This window comes from Microtus pennsylvanicus, chromosome 14, assembly GCF_037038515.1.
Source record: "Microtus pennsylvanicus isolate mMicPen1 chromosome 14, mMicPen1.hap1, whole genome shotgun sequence".
Taxonomy (NCBI): domain Eukaryota; kingdom Metazoa; phylum Chordata; class Mammalia; order Rodentia; family Cricetidae; genus Microtus; species Microtus pennsylvanicus.
Window position 1 is genome coordinate 13,721,773 of NC_134592.1, and position 11,858 is coordinate 13,733,630.

The window sequence follows — 11,858 nt, forward strand, 5'->3', positions numbered from 1 at the left end:
CATTTGTATATTAGCATCTGGAAACGTTCTCAATTTACCTAGAGTAAGTTGATGACTGCTTCCAGCACAGGAAGGAAAGGAGAAAGGGAAGGAGAAGGTCGTTTTGTTGGGCAGCAGCTATGGCACCAGCTACATTACCAGCTACAGAACCAGCTATGGGACTAGCCATGATACCAGATATGACAGCAGCTATGGCACCAGCTCCGGCAGCAGCTAGGGTAGCAGTTGCTTTCTATGCATCCTTTAATCCCAGCGATAGAGAGAATCTCGCCAGCCCATTTCCAAGGTCATGACCCTAAGTGACCGAGGCAGGATCTGAAGGACAATTCAGTTAGACTCGGAGGCCATCTCCAATTCATTATTACCACACCGCTGGCAGTAAACAAAGGATGTTTTTGGACAGAAATTCACTGGTCTTATTCATCAGAGTCTACTAGAACCAGTTCTCAGGAGTTCCCTAAAGTGAGCATGGGATTACCTCATGCTTGGACAATTTGAGAACAGCAAACAAGGGAGACGGGGCTCTCATATGGCTCCAATCAGTGTAGTGTGTGTGTGTGTGTGTGTGTGTGTGTGTGTGGTGCCCAACAAATATTGGAGGCACTAAAAATCAAGTCAAGTCTGGTGGCGACCCAATAAAAAAGGGGGGGATGTGTTGGAGAGATGGCAGCTCAGTGGGTGAGAGAAAAACTGCTCTTGCAGAGAACATAAGTTTGGTTCTCAGCACCCACAGTGGGTGGCTCATAACCCTGTAACTCCAGCTCCAGGGGCTCTAACGCCCTCTTCTGCCCTCTGTGGGCATTGCACGGCACTCATGCAATACCCACCCTCCCCCCCCACAGAACTAAAACGTTTAAACCATTTAAAGAAAATGCAATTTAATTATTCTAAAAGGAAAAGCTTTTGGTTTTATTATATTTCTCTCTCTCTGACTTTCAATTGCATTGTTGTCTTAAATGCCTTTTTCTTCACTTTGTCTCTCCTTCTTCTATTTCTTCAGGTGAAAACCTAGGTCATCTAGACTTTCTAGTTTAATGACCTCCCCCCAATCTATATTTTTCTGTGCATCTGCATTCCCTTCAAAGAACTCTTTTGTTTGACCCATGTTAATGGGTCATGTTGTGGAGGTTTGAATAAGAATGGCCCCATAGGCTCATATGTTTGAATGTTTAGGCATCAGGGAGTGGAACTACTCGGGAGGGATTAGGAGGTATGGCCTTGTTGGAGGAAGTGTTACTGAGGGTAGACTTTGGGGTTTCAAAAGCTCAAACAAGGCCCACTCTCTCTTTCATTTCCTGTGGACTGCAGATCTGGATGAAGAAGCTCCAGTTCCTTCTCTAGCATCATGCCTGCCTGTGTGCTGGCGTGTTTCCTGCCATGACGACATGGACTAAACCTCTGAAACTGTGAACAAGCTCTAACTAACCGCTTCCCTTTATAAGAGTTGCCATGGTTATGGTGTCTTTTCACAACAATGATAACCTTTACTAAAACGTATGTGTTATTTCATTCCTCTCGCGATGCTTGTTTCTGAGTATCTTCAGCATGTTCAATCCTCTGCACAACTGGAATTTTTTTGCACTCACTGAGAATCGTTCTTCAGCACAGTAGATGCTCACCTTGATGTGTGGTCCTTGGGTTTTGGAAACTCACGTGTGTTCTGATTCCTTGGGTGAGGGATTTTTCACTAAATCATGCTGGTTGAGGGTACCCCATCCTTCCTTGGTCCCCCTTTTTCTTTATCTGCCTTCATGTTTTGTATGGAGAACATTTTATGATTCCACATCGTCTTTTAAGCCATGCCCCTTCTTTATCTGTTGGCAGTCGCTGCATCATGGCACACACTTCCTTACAGTAATGCCTCACACTGTGGGAGAGCTTTATGATTGTGTATTTCCACTGTCCCTTCCCTGGCTTTTGTGCCAATTTAGCGCATATCCTAGTGTACACATTACAAACTTCACAATAGATTGCCAGAACTTTAAGTATCCCATTGTGTTTTGCTCTGCTGTGGGTGTGTGCTGATGGGAATGTGAGATGGGACAACCACTTTGGGAAAGGACTGGGCAGTTTCTGAAGCCAATGTCTCTGACCCCGTCACTCCACACTAACGTGTTTGCACAAAGGAAACTGGAGCTTGTTTCCACAAAGACAGAAACACGGATGCTCACTGCTGTTTCGTCGCTGGTAGAAAGAAACAGGGAGCAGCTCAGGTGTCCATCAGCCGGGTAATGTCCTCAGGGACTGACATATCCATATAACAGAACGCTGTATGGCAGGCGCACAGTGCTGAAGCCTGAACGGAACTGGTATATAATTTTCACGCTGCACTGAGGAAGACAGAGAGAGCAGATTGTGCTACTGTGCACCGTCAGTCAATGACTTGAAATCCCAGAAAATGCAAATTCAGTAATCAGCCAGCCCAGTGGTCACTGGGAATCAAGATCGAGAGAGGGGATGGATTGTAACGTAGCACAGGACACTTTGGGGAGGGGGTAGTAGATAATGATATTTCACCATAGTGATGTTTCCAGGGCAATACCTGGGCTCAAACTCAAAGCTTGTACTTTAAATATGTGTGATTTATTACATGTCAACTAGACAGCAATAAAAGCATAAACATTTATTGAGCAGGTTGAGAGCAGATTAGGAATGGCGTAAGTGGTCAGTGAACTTGATAACACAACATGGTCCAAACTGAGAAAATGATATTGGGAAACCAATGGAAAAATGCTCAGCTTGCAGCGGGACAATGTCTAACAAGCTAACATATGTGCACCCAGAAGTTCCTGTGAAGGGAGACCAGGGGACACAAATATATATATACAGAGAAATAATGGGCAGTTTTCCCAAATTTTTAGCAAATATCAACCCTAGAAGTTAGAATATAGAAGAATGAACGCAATGATCAAATTCTCAAAAATCAAAGCTAAAGAAGAGCATTTGAATTAGCCAATGAGCCCAAGGGTACTGGGGGAGTGGATCAGTGGTTGGATCCTCACATAACAAAAAAGAAGGAGGAATGAAGAGAGAGGAGGAGGTGAAGGAAAGAGAGAGAAAGAACAAAGAAAAAGAAAGGAGGAGGGAAAGAAGGAAGAAGAAAGGGAGGGAGGAAAGGAGGGAGGGAGGAAAGAAGGGAGGGAGGGAGGGAAGGAAGGAAGGAAGGAAAGAAGGGAGAGGAAGAAAACACACTTTTTAAAAAGTATCTAGGATAAAAAAGAGGAAAGGAACCCATAGTGAACCAGTCTGTTTAACTGAAGCAGGAGGCGAGGTAATGAAATCCAGTCCCATGTTGCTTTAATAACAATGTTCTGAGATCCATACTGTTAGGAGGTTTTGTCATGCGAGCATCATCCAGTGTATCTATATAACCCAAGATAGCCACAGTGCCGCTAGACGGCATCATCTTTGGGGCCATCCTCTTCCATAGGCTTGTCATTGGAGAAAACATCACGGCATGTCACCTGATGGCACAGGTGTATGTGAGACATGAATCTATGCATATATGTATGTGCAGCTGTGCTCACCTAGAGGTCACATGGGGTGTCTTCCACCTTAGTTTTTTGTGACAAGGTCTCTTATCGAGCAGGAAACTCTGTTTCAGCTGGACTGACCAGCGAGCCCCTGCATTGAGATTACAAGTATATGCTATTGTGTGGCTTTTTACACAGGTTCTAGAGATGAACTCAAGGGCCTCATGTTTGTGCAAGGCAAGCACTTTACCAACAGAGCTTTTATGTCGGTCCAAGACAAATAATACTTTAAAAAAAAAAGGGGTCAGAGAGATGGGTCAGTAGTCAGAGCACTGGTTGCTCTTACAGAAGGCTAATTCCCAGCACCCACATGGTGACTCATAACTAGTCGGTAACTCCAGTCCTGGGAGATCTGATGCCCTCTTCTGACTTCCACAGGCACCAGGCACACACCTGCTGCACAAATATACATGCGGCCAAAATACCCACGTGCATACAACAAAATAATAAAACAGTGCATGCAACCATGATGAACTAACACACTTAAGCAAAGGTTGGTATCCCTGGCTTCTCCTCTTGCCTCCACAACAGTGTCTATGAGCACACCCTCATTACAGACTCATCTTGAAAATTTCACCATGTGCTTGGTACTTCAAAGTCAACGGAGAAATTTGCTGGAGGAGTTAGGACGTATCTTAAATAGAACGGGACCTCTCAAATAAACAGGAGGGAACATCTGCTAGCTGCTGCAGACATCGGGGGACAGCTTCTTGGAGGACCTCCGACAGCTTAGATGAAGTGTGATAGCAAGCTGATTAGCTGTCACCTACCTGTCTGTGTTGACTCAAGGAGAAATAGAAAATCTGAAATCAGACTCCTCACCTCTCTCCTGGATCCACAACAAGTGCCATTGATTGCTGTGTTTATTTAATAGCTTGACTGGCCAGCGCATCTTTACTCCTTTGTCATCTTCACAAAGGTGTGCCAGGCATCACCTGGGTTCCAGGCGCTCTATTAGGTAAGAGAGATGCAATGATACTTCCCACTAGTAGAGTCAATTCAGCAGAATTTAGGTTTGTTCTTACTAAAAACCTGGGCTCTGGAGCCCTGGTGAAGGAGTCAGCACATAGCAGGACTCTGTTTCTAGAGAAAAATCAGATTTATTGATGCTACTTTATCATATAAACTCGGGAATTGTCTGTATTCTTTGGAGGAGACAGGACCAGGTAAGATATAATTTAGGGAGAAGTTTTCAAATTAATGTCAGTTGCCTGATATTCTACTTTTAAATTGTGTGTTTCTCTCTCTCTTTCTCTCTCTCTGTCTCTCTGTCTGTCTGTCTGTCTGTCTGTCTGTCTCTCTCTCTCTCTGTGTGTGGGGCGGGGGAGATAGACAGACTGACAGACAGAACTTGGGTGTGTTCCTCAGGTCACTTCTACCTTTCTGTTTGAGACAGGATCTTTCATTGACATGGAACTTTGACCAGTAGGTTAGACTAGCTGGCCATCACACTCTAGGGATTCACCTGTGTCTTGTCATCACTGGGATGGCAAGCATGAGCCAATGAGTCATATCTACCTTTGTATATGAGTTTTGGGACGTTCAAACACAAGAACTCATCCTTGCACAATAGACACTGAGCCCACTGAGCCATCCCCTCAATCTTTGACCATGATTCTTGATAGACTTTGAACAAGAGATCTGTGGATACTCACCTTGTTTTTTGTTTGTTTTTGTCCTTGTTTTTTGGGGGATTTTTTGTGTCTGTGTTCTTGCTCAAAGAGGAGAGGCAATGCTACTGATGCTAGAAAACTGGGGGAGCAGGAAGGTGAGACAGGTGTTAATGGCAGGCAATCCTTAAATCTCAGCTCTGTTACATGTCAGTTTGGCAAGGCTGGATAAGGCATGGGTCCATGTAACATCCACCCTTGGGCATCCAAAGAAGGGAGAAGGGAACACAGATCCCTCACCTGGATTGAGAAATGAAATACCATGGTAAGAAAGTGTGGCAGGAACTCTCTACCCCTGGGTATCAAGGAGCTGCCCTGACAGGATATCTTGTCAGCTTCGATGGTCCCTCTATGCTCACACCATGGCTCCTTACCCACAGGCAGGATGAGTTCCATTTATGTCACTTCAGAGCACGGCAAACCATGCAGAGGAGAAGGTGTTACCTATAAGTTAAATACATCCATGTCTTGCTTCTGTACACGCCTAAGGGCATCTCTCATCTCACTTGGGCTTCCTAGTTATCCTCAGGGTGCAAATTCTGTCCAGCCTGGAAAGGCATCGACTTACTCTATGCGCTACAGCAATCAGCGTACCTGGGTCTGAAGCTGCGCCCAAATTCTCTTCAGCTCTAGGGGGCTGCACAACTTCGCTGTAGATGCTGAAGGCCTGGCTGGGGATTTCATGTAATAATGCTACTGCTTATCATTATTATTGATGTTTAAGTCATACTTGTAAATACCCACTGGAGTCCAATGAGGCCACTAAAGTAGGGAACAAGTAAGATCTGGCTTTAGACTCTGCAGGTCATCTCCAGGAGTCAAGGCCTTGCAGGAATGGGGTAAAGTGTTGAGCAATGACAATGCAGGCCTGCCCCTAGGACTAGGAGAATGACAGCTGGCAAGCCTGCTAGGGTTTTCCCGCCCTGTGTTATCGCTCAGGCTCCTGCCTTTTTCTTCCCAGGAATTACTTTCCAAGACTGTGCAAACAACCAAGGCTCCCAGAACACATTCCCCAGGGACTCCTATTTCTGGCTCCCTTGTTTCTCCTGCAGCTTGGAGCCTGCACTGTCCATGCCTAGGTGGCTTTTCCTCCTGCCTCCATGAGACTTGCTGCTTTGGAAGCAGCAGGGTGAGCCTTTTTCTGCCACCTCTCTTCTTCTGACCCAGAAAGGTGGAGAGCCCACCCCCTTGCCTCTCTAAAGTTCCCCCTTCAGTCCTATTGCAAATATCTGGACTCTGAACCTGACCCAATCCCTGATGCTAGTACTTACCTATCAAAAAGCTCTAAGTTCTAGCTACTCAGAGGGTGGAGGCAGGACCACGGATCTGAGGCCAGCCTGCGTTACTTAGTAAGACCACGTCTCAAAGGAAGACTGAAGGTAGAACGCCTGCCCAGCCCATACACAGCACTGAGTGCAAGCCATGTGTAAAACAGCAAGAAAATGGTTTCTGGACCACTAGTCAGTTCCAATGGGAGCCCCCAAACCAGCTGGGGAAGGTGCCGTAACCTAACTCCTCCCTCCTGAGACGCACCACGTGAAGTCGAGTCCAATAAACTCCTGATGGGAGTGGCTTCTGTTCAAGTCTTTATCTTCCCTCACTCCAGAGAATCCCACCCAGGCATCCTGTCCACACTGGATCCAAGCCCTTATCAATCACATCTCTCCTTCACCTGCTCTACAAGAGTGATAGCAACACTGCTCAGAGAGAATCACAGGCCTGAGGGGAGGGCCTGGGACTTGGAGTAATCGATTGGGGCTTGCAGGTGTGCAATCAAGAACATTCCACTCCGCCCCAGCATACACATGTCCCTTCTATCTGTCACTTGTTCAAGCCCTGTTCCTGAGGCCCATGCTACCGCAGGAAGGAATCCTAAGGAGTCCTCACGAAGTCTCCAACTCACTTTTTAAAAAAAGTATTCCTTTTAATTTTTTGAGATTATAATTATACCATCCTCCCTTTCTTTTCCTCCCTCCAAACCCCTTGCTCTCTTTCAAATTCATGGTCTCTTTTTTCACTAGCTCTTACTAGTGAAATGTACACACGCATACACACACACATACACACACACACACACACACTCGTTTCTAAGTACACCCTGCTCGGTCTATATAATGTCACTTGTTTATATGTTTTCAGGGCTCACCATTTGGTAATGACTACTCAATTGGTGTGCTCTTCCCTAGAGAGGACCTGTTTCTCCCACTCCCAGCATTCCTTAGCGGCCTGTAGTTGTGTGAAGGTGAGGCCTTTCCCCTGCCCACATTATCACGTTGTCCTTGTTCAGCTCACGTTTAGGCATGTTAGTCTTACTGGTGAGACTGTCTGGATGTCACTTTTGACAGTCATAGGAGACACAGTCTCAAAGGAACTCCCTGAGCCTCTCTTTTACAGTCTTTCAGACAAAGTGTTTTCTGAGCCTTGGGTGTTGGAGTTGTAGATATATTCATTGGGACTGATTTCAACAATTCTGCATTTTGGTTGGCTGAGGTTTTCTGTAATAATCTCTGCTGTAAAGAGAAGTGTCCTTGATGATGAGTGAGGACAACGTGCATCAGTCTAGACCTCGAAGACAGATGTGCCGGGTTTTGCTGGGTGGAGAGATTGGATGAGGCATGGGGGGTGGGGAGCCTCTGGCTCACTCAAATACTTCTCTGAGGCCAGTGGTTCCCCTGAACTCAGGTTAGTAAATAGAACCTTCATTCAATGTAGCAATGAGACACCTACCTACCTTCAGTCACGGTTGAAGCATCTCTTCCTGTCCGGTGATAGCCTGAGGTAGAGAGTGCAGGGTCACGTGACACAAAGGCTCCTGGGAACTCTGTATCTGAAGTCCAATAATCACAGGAGAGTATGGCCTGCCCATCCTCTGGTGTCACAGTCACTTCAAAAAACCTCCTAAAGATTGACATTTGTCTTTCTTTGGTTTGTAGGTGTGCGGGCCTGAGGCGAACCTCAGTTACCATCTACCTTGTTCTTCTGAGGCATGGACTCTCGGTGCTGACTCGTCTAGGCTGGCTGGTTGGCCAGCAAGCCCCAGGGGTCTGCACTAGTGCCAGGGAAATCCCTGTACTAGTCTTTCAAGTATGAGCCACCATATCCTGCTTTTTCACAGAGGTCCCAAGGAGTGAACTCTGGTCCTCAGGATTGCACAACACGCATCTACTGACTGACCTGTCAGCCCAAGTCAGCCTGCCTTCCTTCCTTCCTTCCTTCCTTCCTTCCTTCCTTCCTTCCTTCCTTCTTTCCTTCCTTCCTTTCTTCACAAGATCTTGCCACATACCCTAGCTGACCTCAAGTTTGTGATCCTTCCATTTTCTGACTCCTGAGTGCTAGATTATAGGCCTGAGCGATTACCCTGGAGATTTCTTCAGGGCCAATCAAACTATCCCTGAAGCCAGAGAGAGCATGCATTCCACTGCCTGAGGTCTTGCTACTTTCAGATGAGAGAAAAGCACTCTCCACACCCCCAGGTCAGAGGGAGATTGGGACGGAAGGTTGGGTGGGTGGATGGGTTCTCAGTTCTGTATTTGTGAAGTCTCCAGGCTCCTGCTTATTGTCTGTGCTTTGCTATGAATGAGCACAGGGACAGTCAGGAAATCCAAGCCCAGTCATACTTTTGAGGTCCCGCCCAGAGGGTCTGGTCTATACTGTAGGAGACAGAGGAGTACCAATGGGGGCCTGCCACCTAGGGCCTTCTAAACACACAGCTAGAGATAATGTCCTTCCCATCCAAGGAGCTGGCACGGGAGGTCGCCCAGGAAATGATATAATTCAATCAAGTGATTGAATCTTAGTCTGCTCAGTGATCACCTCTAATAATCCTCATCATTCCTCAGGCAGAGCCGCTCTGGCTAGATTTCTGCCCTTGCTTGGAGCTTTCCAAAGCCTCGTGGTTTCATGTTGCTCCACTTGTCTTGGGGCTTGGGGTCTATTTCTATTTGGAGAATGCAGCCTATTCCTCCCACCCCAGGCAAACCTAGCTCACCTTGATGACTGTTACCTTCTCCCTAGACTATTCTTGAGCCTAGGCTTCCTGCCTTCCTCCTCTCCCCACCCTCTGTGTGGAATTTACCTGTTCTCATACCCCCAACACACACACGCACGCACGCACGCGCGCACACACACACACACACACACACACACACGCACACACACACACACACACACACTACTATGAACACAAGTGGCAGAAGACTTTCTTTGTGGTGCTCAGAAAGCAGAGAGAGGCAAAGGCCAGCACTCCATGGTCCAGTTGTCTCTTCCCCACCCACACACCAGGCTTCTGAATGGATGAGCTGTGAATGAGAGAATAAGAAAGGAATGTATGCATCATGAGTCAATCCATTCATTGATCATGGGTGAGTAATGGGTTGGGAGAAATAGGTCTTCCCCAGTGAACTTTGTTCCTCACTGCTACGTCAGTTGAGCAGTTTTAATGGGGGTCTTGGTGATTAACAAAGCTAAGGAAGTTCTCAGCGTAGAAATTAACCTAGATTGTTCTTCCCCATCCGCCCTGAGCTATGGACAAGGTGAGCTATGGAAGACGTATGGCTCACATTAGGCCATCACAGCACAGCATCCCAGAGCCTCTGTTCACAGAAAAGGCTGATGTTCTGGGTGCTGATGGCCAGTCTTCATTCTCCCCTGGGGTTTACATCCTTACGACTCCTGAAGTACAGCTAGTGAGACCGCACTGGCTGCGATAATGGGTCCCATAGGACCGGGCACATGTCCTGCCTCTGACAGTTCAGGAATGGGACGCATTGCCTCTTCCCTGTCTTCAGACTTCCAGTCTGCAGTATCCAGTGGCCTTTGGCCTTGCCTGTCTCAGTGTCTACCCAAATATTCAAGCCACCATCATTCTTGCTTCTTTCTCATTCCTCTTCTCCCAACATCAGCAAATAACTTCAAAGTAGCTCTGGAATCTGTTTCTCTTTTCCCTAACCCCACCCAGGCCCAAGTCACTATCAGTCCTTGCCTGGATTATTTCCTCACAGGCCTCCTCATTGCTACACCCTGCCCTACTTTTTCTCCACACGGCAGCCAGTATGATCCTTCAAGACAGCAAATTACATCACGCTTCTCTTCTGAGTAAATATTTCAGAGTGTGGCTCAGGGGTAGAGTACTTGCCTAGCATGCACAAAGCTTTCTACCTCAATCATAACACACACATGCACACATGCATATACATACAGACATATTTACACACATACACACATGACACATACACACACACACACACGCACACACATTATATACAGACACAAACATGCACAAATACACACATATGCAACACACACACAACACACACACAAACACATACATACACACATGCACACATACACACACCACATACACACATACATAACACACACAACATACATACACATGACATACATGCATACAAACATACACACACACATACTAGCTGTAGCATCTGCAGTATACACGAACCCACAAATTACATGAACCAGTAAATGAGAAGGTTCTGTCTTTATCAATGGAAAGACCCATTTATAGAGTCATAATCATGAGGTTGGAGGCTTTGGAAACTAGAGGGTGAGTTTAAAACAAATAGGTCACTATGGGGGTGGGAGTCAAACTTTTGAAGGGTTTAGTCTCCAGTTCCTCCTCTTCTTCCCCTTCCTCCTCTCTTTCCGGCTGCCATCGAATGAACAGCCTACTCCAGCAAGCCCTGTCACCATTACCTTCTTCCTCACTGCAGACCAGGAAACAATGGAGCCAGCTGACGGTGGACGGTAAACTTTGAAAGTGTGTGCTCAAACAAATCTTTGTTCTTTTGAGTTGACTTTTCCAGCTATTTGCCACAGCAGTGGAGCACTGACCCAGACAGCCCATGGCCACATGGCATTTTATCACTCCATCTTCGTCTGCTCAGCAGTCCATGTGGGATTATAGCTCTCTGAAGGCACACTCCCTGTTTACTTCCTCCTCGCCACGCCCACCCTGTGCCCAGGAAAGCACCAGGCGTTCCTAAGACTCTTGATGCGTTTGAACAAACTCACCCCTAGTCTCCTTCCCACACCCCACATGGAGACACTGTCCTAAGGCCTGCTCTTCCTCATGTTTACCAAGGCGGGGCTAGCACAGACGTGCAAAGTGGTGGCTAGTAGATTGGTGGTGGGAGAAAACCAAACTAAAACAGAAACGACAAAAAGGTCTATGCTGCCTCACACCAGCTCCTAGGGAAGTGTCATCAAGATGATGGTGGGATGAGCTGGTCTCTTTCTGTCTGTCCCCAGAGCTCATTCTGGGATCTCACAGCAAGAGGCTGTGTCCCAGGCAGGAGAGAGCCACCTCTCAGTGCAGCACTGAGCCCTTCCCTCAGTGCCACCCACACACTAGGGCTGCCCAAGTGTGACCACAGCCCACAGAGTAGTGAGGTCTAACTGGGCATGCGCCTTTGTGTCTGGCCCTCTGTGGGGCCCATGACATCAGTCCTTGTGGAGGCGGTCAGGTAAACACCATCATTACTATGCTCTGGAGAAATTGCCAGCTGGGCAGTGTGAAGCTTGCCCAAGGGAACCGACTGAGCAGGAGCAGAACTTCTGTCCTTCTGATCCTGAAGGCATCCTCCTTGAATTGATGAGCTAGGGAGCCTCAGCTCACCCTTAACGCCCCTACTTTAGG